This window comes from Sinohyriopsis cumingii, chromosome 9, assembly GCF_028554795.1.
Source record: "Sinohyriopsis cumingii isolate HCF-2022 chromosome 9, ASM2855479v2, whole genome shotgun sequence".
Lineage (NCBI taxonomy): Eukaryota > Metazoa > Mollusca > Bivalvia > Unionida > Unionidae > Sinohyriopsis > Sinohyriopsis cumingii.
In genome coordinates this window covers 80,531,131-80,539,275 of record NC_142969.1, presented here as the reverse complement: position 1 = coordinate 80,539,275, position 8,145 = coordinate 80,531,131, and the positions used below count along the sequence as shown (strand labels likewise).

The window sequence follows — 8,145 nt, the reverse complement described above, 5'->3', positions numbered from 1 at the left end:
ACATCACTTTAAACTGCCACACTGCAGACATTGTAGCGATATGATTGAAAATTTGTTAAAGCTACATTAAAAATCCAAGTCACACACACACACCAGTCAATAAACAAACAATATGATTACACTGTTGAGCCAGCAGGAGTGGTGGTGGTGGGGGGGGGGTATACGTTAAGAAAGGTAGGGACTAAATTCTGAGCACTGACTTAATGTTAACTCAGATGTAAATGTTAATCACCTAGATTTTCTGATAGTTACAAATAGACTTGGTACCTCCATATGCAATTAAATGTGACCTCTGCTTTCTGTTGGTGAAATAAATTATGTAAGATGGGTATGTTTTGATTCCTTTTTGTTTCCATCAGTGGTATACAAAGTGTTCAGACATCTGATGCAAAATGTTTCTTTTTCTTTCATTTGTTCAGTGATCCATTAAAGGCAGTGGGCAATTCCAGAAGGATTACATCATCAAAGGTAAAGGGAAATGCTGCGTTACCAGATTACATTAGATTTTTTGGGTAAGTTAATCAGAATGACGAATGTTGTTGATGTTGTTGTACGGTTTAACGCCATTTTTCAGCACACGATAGGCCATACATGGCTGCCAGTATTAATGTTGGAGGAAGAACCCGAAAAATCCCCGGAAAGAACCAACGACCCTCGAGAAGCTACTGGCAAACTTTCTCACATACCTACATTGGCCAAATCTGAGACTCGAACCCACGCAGACAGAGGTGAGATGGCAGTGATCTGTAATGGAGAGTGCTTTAGACCACTCGGGCACTCAGGGGCCCCCGACGAATGTTGATTTGGATGTTAAGATTTTTGTTTCTTGAGCACACTGAATACTACACACTTTCACTGCAATCATTCCGGTTCAGTTGTATGGATAATACTCCAATTTCATGTATTTGAATGCAGTTAAAGCAAGTTTTGATCTGAATTTAGATTATACAAGTTAGAGGCATCATTTGTCTCAATAGCAATATAATGAGCATTGTTGACAGTACTTTGACTTAGTTTACTTTTTTAACATCAATTTTTATAGTTTAAGCTGCTGAAAAAAATTAGTTCAGTTTATCAGTGTTCAATGTTGCTTCATTTCAAGGTATATATTTAAGAGATATTTTTTTTCTCTGTATTATATAATAAGATAATTACACTAACATATGAACAATCTACTACATTTCACAGCATTTTAGAGAGAAAATTGTGGTGGTTCTAATAAATGGATGATCTATTTTGAACTTATACATTATTGTTAGTGCAGAGGCTTCATTATCTATCAATATTACTATAAATTAGTGCTACTTGCCTATTAATAATAACTGTATATATTGGACACAAATTTTTTCATGTACTAGAACTTATGGTGAAACGTTTTTTACACCTAGGTCATATGTTCCAAGACTTAAAAAAATGAAATAAATATGTGTTTAATTTGTACCCCCATGTTGCATTAAAATTGATAAACAAAACACTTATTTGATAACAAAATGAAAGAAATTAACATTGTATTGTTATCAATTAACATTGTATTGTTATCACTTAGTCCTCTCTTTTTTCCATCATGAGCATTAAAAAAAATGTATCCACACACTCCAAATATGCAGCAGAGACATGAATGATTGCTTGAAGGTATGTGCCATTCACCCATGACACATTGTTATGTGCAAAATAACAAAGATTGTATTATATCCAATTCCTGCCTCGCTTGGCGCTCAGCATTAAGAGGTTAGTGTTAGGACTGGTCGGCCTGGTGTCAGGATAATGTGACTGGGTGGGACATCATGCTACATTTCTGCGGCATGATGCCCCAGTGTTAGACATCACTATAAACTGCCACATTGCAGACATCGTAGCGATAAGACTGAAAAATTGTTAAATCTACGTATATAAAAAATTCAAATCAAATCAAATTCAAATTATATCCAGTTCAATTATATGGTAGTATCTTGCAAATAAAAATCATTATTTGTCATTTTGCCAGCAGGATATTGAAGACAGAGGTTATTTTTTTGTTGCAAGGCAAGCTAACCTTGGAAGCCAACTTTGGATACTTTTAAGCCGATTATTTTTTTAAAGGATATCAATATAAAGGTTATTGTTTTCAAAGCAAGCCGACTTTGGATTCTTTTAAGTGTTCTGATTATATATATATATATATATATATATATATATATATATATATATATATATATATATATATATATACACACACACACACACACACACACACAAAGTCGGCCCACATAAGGAAACTACATTACTTATATTTGACCAGTTTTCACAGGAATTTTGGAAATAAATTGAAATAATGAAACAATTTCTAAAGTGACATAATATAGTACTTCATGCATGGACATCGATGATCCAGGGTCACCTAGATGATTTGGAGAAAATAAAATCATTTGATGAATTCATGAAGCCCAGAAGAGTAGATGATTTTGCAGACAATATGATCATTAACATGGATGAAATTCCAGTGTGGTTTGATCTCATTCCTGTATGGACTGTCAATAAGATGGTGGTTGAAAGTGTGAGAATTAGCATGACTGGTGCAGATCTTAAATAAAATGACTTTAGTCCATGCAGTTTCCGCTTAAGGAGATATGTTGTGTCCAACAATACATTTTCACTGTATGACAAAACTAAAAAGATATTCATGCACTGAAGAAATGGATCATATATGTGCAGGAGAAGGGTTGGGTTGTTGAGATGATGCTGCAATGGATTAAATCAAAGTACAGTTTTATAATTTTTTAAATAAAAATTTAAGTTGGAGTGCATTTTCCGACATGTAATTTTCAAATGATTTAAAACGTGCCCACAACTTAAGACTGGAAAAGAAACATTGTGTCCCAGAACATACAGTGCACAAAAATGTACATTCAGAATTAATTTATGGTGTCTCAGCATATACGGTAAATATGGTAGATATAAGTATTTATGAATAACAAACTGTTGATTGAGTTGCATAGCTAAATGAAAGTGAAACTGCCATAATACTTCCATGCTCTTACGTACAAATATTAATACTATTGTCACTGTATGAATTGTTTGCTAGTCATTTAAAGTGTGATATATTAATTTCATGATCTTTATATTATTATTTGGCAGCATAAAATTGATTTTTCAACACACTTTGATGCAGTTCACTAAGCTCTATAACTGTTAGAGATTTCACCAAAATGTTTCCAAAAGTGAAGAACAAAAGTTGCTGCAATTATACTGCAGAAAAAAAATGTTTTTCCTTTTCTTGATGAGATCCACACCTAAATCTATTGACATAACAATTCCTAATAGTAACATTTCATCTGAAATGTTAATTGCCATAACTTTTTTTAAATATGATATTTTTAAAAGGAAAACTATTCTGGAATGATATGGAAAAAATCTTTTAAATTTATTCATTCCTTCATAGAAATTCAGAAAAAAAGAAATTCATTTTCTGTTTGCTAAATAAAATACTTCTTACTTCGTTCTCATTATTTTCACCTGTCCATTCCTCCTTTCTGGGAAATACATATAAAATCTAATGTTATGGTTTTAACCAAGACAAGTAAATTGCAGTCAAGGGGTTACAATGGGGAGTCCAAACCCCAACGTATATTATTTATCTCACCCAATATTTTCCTTTAAAGCAAAAGGAACTCTTCACTAGTGTTGTTGTTGTTGTTGATGTAGGGTTTAACGTCATTTTTCAGCACATGATAGGCTATACATGGCGGCCAGTATTAATGGTGGAGGAAGAACCAGGGAAAACCCATAGAAAGAACCACCGGCCCACGAGAAGCTACTGGCAAGCTTTCCCACATACCCACATTGGCTGAATCCGAGACTCGAACCCACGCAGACAGAGGTGAGATGGCAGTGATCCGTAATGGAGAGCGCTTTAGACCACTCGGCCACTCTTCACTAGTGTAATATAGTTCATGTGCAAATGTTTACATGTGGCTCATTAATGCAAATATGTTAATGAAGGCTGTGGTGTGACCATTGCATCCCAGTTACACAGGTTATTAGCATGAGCAAAGAAAAATAACATAAAACGTCACGTAGTAATCAGGTATTATCACATTTAATATATAGATGTTATATGAAATTGACAATAAATAATTAATATTTATTACAAGAAACTTTCATTTTCATCAGTTTCAATTTTGAAAAGTTATATTGTAAATAATGAAACGATACTGGCTACTCAGCTCTACTGTAGTTATACTTAGTACAAGCTGTAACGAAGAGTAATATCTTGCTTTAGATTATTCATTGGTAATTAGAGATCTGTGTCACTATCGTATTTAACTCTCCTTTTCTTTATAGGAGGTGAAATTGTTTGTGACATACTTATGTTGTCCATAGTATTAATTGTAAAATTACCCCTACGTATAAAAGACCCTCCAAATACGGACCCTAGTGGATAAACTTGTGCTAAAACTTTCAAGTTCACGGATTCTTTGAAAATGTATTCTTCTGTCTTGGAAATATTGCAAGTAATACAGTGAAAGTTGCTTATGGATTAATGATTCCTTCTGGCTGCTAAGTGCATTATTTGTCATTAAATATTGTAGGTTTATCTTTTAGATCCAGTGATTAATGTCATTCTCATGATTGAAAAGAACAAGGTTATGCTCCACTGAAATCCATGTACCTGCTACAGATTGCAGATTTACACAGAGAATGCAACCTCTGCCTCGTCTGTCAGAGCACAAGCAGAATTCGTCAGTCTTCAACAGCACAAATTATCAAGAATCACCAATTATTAGTAAACATGTTATTTGTATTGCTGACTCAGTATACAGTAATACTGAAAGGGATGTACATTTCTGACCACACTTTCTGCTGTTTCCATGATTTTACTCATAAAAAGCAGTACTGGTTTACTCATGTTAAAATTTTGCTCTGTTGCAAGAGCAATTAATAGAGCTCCACTTTTCATTATTGTTTACCTTTCTTGTTTAGCAAAGGCATCTGCTCCAACTGTATTTTACATGATTGTTTTATTGAGTAATGGTTAAGATGTTGCTTATTATTTCAGCTTGGTAAAAAAAAAAATTTAAAAAGCTTATTACAGATTACTTCTGATTGCTGATTAAACTTAAATGATGGCAGCCAGATTAATTGCTATTCCATTAAATCATACATGGGACCCAGGAAGGCACTTTCAAAGTGGGATACTCACCCATTGATGCAGTATAGAATTTTCTTATCATTTAAATATGAAATCTGTGAAATCAGTGTACATATATTTTTTTAAAACTGCCTTCCCTGGGTACTATGTATGTTCAAATGGAACAGCCCTAAAAGCAAAGCTTAAAAATATGGAACATGTAGTAAATAAGCTAAAATTGAATGAATCTTGGTGGGGGGAGCTCCACTATTTAAATAATTAGATTATCATGTGTGCATGCTTTATATCTTGTACTTGTGTCAGTAATTGGCTTAAAGCACTAAATATGTATATATGTTCATAAATATATGAAACATGAACTGGCATCAAACCATGTGCAATAATTGTTGTCCAAAGAGTATTCACAAAATATTTTGGTGGCTATCTGGGTAGAAAGTAGTTGCCTATGGGCACGAAACAGTGGGTAGTGGATGTGTTCCTCCTGTCAAGTAACAAAGTGAACAATATGTACATGCATGATAGAATGTTGTCTTTGCAACAGTAAACCACTTTTGGATACCATAAATTTCATTTATTGATTTTCTAGAAAAACAATATCCAAATGACCAATGTTTTGTGGTGAAAATTTAGTCTGATGAATTTCCCAGAAAAATTGTTCTTTTGGTAACAAAAATCCATTGTGTATAAAACATGTACACGGTTGTTTCATAATTTACTTACCTAGTTTAACATGTTTTGAAATGTATATATTTTCTGTATTTAGTCCAAACATTGTCATTGAGATTTTCTAATTGTGACTGCAAGTCATTTGCAATTGCAAATTTTACCGTTCTTTAATGTAAGAGTACAGTATACATGTTAAGTGTTTCACCTGAACTTTTTAAATAATGGTACAATGTACCTCTGCAAACAAAATATGTGGGTGCAGATGAAAATTACTGAAGTACATTCCTTGTAAGTGTAAATTTTCTTTTCAGTAAGTATACAGTATTTGGCTTTTAATTGCTTTATAGACTTTAAATCTCTACACAGTAATGTAGTGAAAGTTACACTGTCTGTTTGCAAATGAATAATTGAGGAATTAAGCTTTAAAAAATGTATACCCAATAAATGCAGAAGCTGTACTCCAATTGTACCATTAGAAATATTTAGAATTGGCTTTTTGTCACAGCCACCATTATTTGGCTTCCCTGGACACTGAAAGGCTTTTTCCCAGCCTACAAATGCCTACCATGTCTGTCCTTTAGGTCTACAACAGTGATTTAAATGAATGACAAGTTGTACTGCATTCTTCATAATTTGCTACCATTTTATTCAGTATATGCTTTAATAATGTTTTCAGATAGGTAAGATGCTGTACATAAAAGATGTCCTGCTTTTCAAAATCTTTTTATCAGTCTCCCACCTTTATTGACCCCCATTGTGTCCCAAATGTTTTTCAAGAATTTACACACCTGGACAGCTTCTGACGAGTGTATAAGCTATATTGTGATTTGTAAACACCATTAATTTCGTTGTAACCATAATTAAAATTTATATACTAAGAAGTTGCATTTTTGGTACTTGAGTTTTTGCATTTAAATAAAGACTTGTTTCACATGTTAAGAGGTCTTGTAATAAGTATTAAGGAAAGAAATGAAAAAATGGCAATGTCTTTTTCATTGCATGATTTCAAATTCATTTTGTATTCAGATGTTGTGGTCTTTAATGTTTCTGTGTGAAATAAACAAAATTAATAAAACATTTAACATCATACAATATTTCTTTTATTACTTGCATGCACATAAGACCATACTTTTAGGCCACACATTGTCATAATTCTAAGCATCCACAATTCGTTTCTTCAAATAGGGAAATAATTGAATCAAAAGAAATTATTTTATTTGACTTCTGTTTCTGTCCTAGATTGTATATCTACTGTCTTCTCGCAATTGCCTTCTCACAATTATCAAATGTATTGTTATCATTAAAATTAAAAACAGTATTAGTCCCTATATATAAAGTGCACAGGCCAAGACATAAAATTAATAATGGGAAATGATAAGGCAAAATATTTATTTTCCTTTCGTTAAATTATTTTCCATTTCAGGAGGTGTATGTATGTGTGTGTGTGTATATATATATATATATATATATATATATATATATATATATATATATATATATATATATATTACAAGACTACTATTTTCTCAGACTGCCCTGGTGGTCTAGTTGCCCAGTGTCAGGGTAATGTGACCAAGAGGGATATCATGCCACATGTCTACATCATGATGCCCCAGTGCTTGACACCACTATAAACAGGCCCCTGGTGGCTGATTGCTGTAAGACATCACAAGCTCTGGGTTTATACACTCTCATTAATATTGCCAACACGTAAGGCCCATAAAGCTAAAGAAACCCGAATAACTCACAGAAACCTGGGTAACTGTCATTATATTCCATCGCTATTCAATTCCTACATTTGTATCATAGGAATTATGGTACATAAAGGGTTCTGAATTAATTGGAGTGAGATCCTCAGCTGATTTCTTTACCTTCTCGCATATCATTCTACCATTATTGGTTCTATTCCCACCCCACCCCAACCAGCACTTCATAGACAGAATAATTTCTTGCATTATGTTTGTTTGGTAGTTGGCATGCATGACTATAAAAAAAAAATTCCCATGCTGAATTCACAGAGAATAATTGCATTTGTTTTTTTTCCTCTCCAGTTCAGTACAGTTACAAATGTAGAAATGGCTAAAAGAACAGCACACTCCTTTCCCAACCCCACCCCTGAGTTGAAACTACGAAACCGTAACTGTCTACTTCTCCCAAGTGCGGGTCCTGTATTGAGGAAAATACGTTGTCTATTTCAGCAGCTTCAAACAATGTATATATGCTGACTTACTTTCATGGTGAGAACAGGAGAATGATTGAAACATGAAAGCAATCTACATGCTAACAGATTTAAGATTAAGAAAATATTTGTTGACTAAGTGAATGACAATGACAATAATATCAGACAAGCT

General features: G+C 33.3%; 1 long non-coding RNA gene across 1 annotated transcript; it reads left to right on the top strand.

Moving 5' to 3' along the window:
• Positions 1 to 417: 417 nt before the first annotated feature.
• Positions 418 to 6,886, top strand: LOC149792109 (uncharacterized). Its single transcript, XR_016423483.1, has 2 exons — positions 418 to 468; positions 4,582 to 6,886. It is a non-coding gene; the product is annotated as an uncharacterized LOC149792109 (long non-coding RNA).
• Positions 6,887 to 8,145: the final 1,259 nt, after the last annotated feature.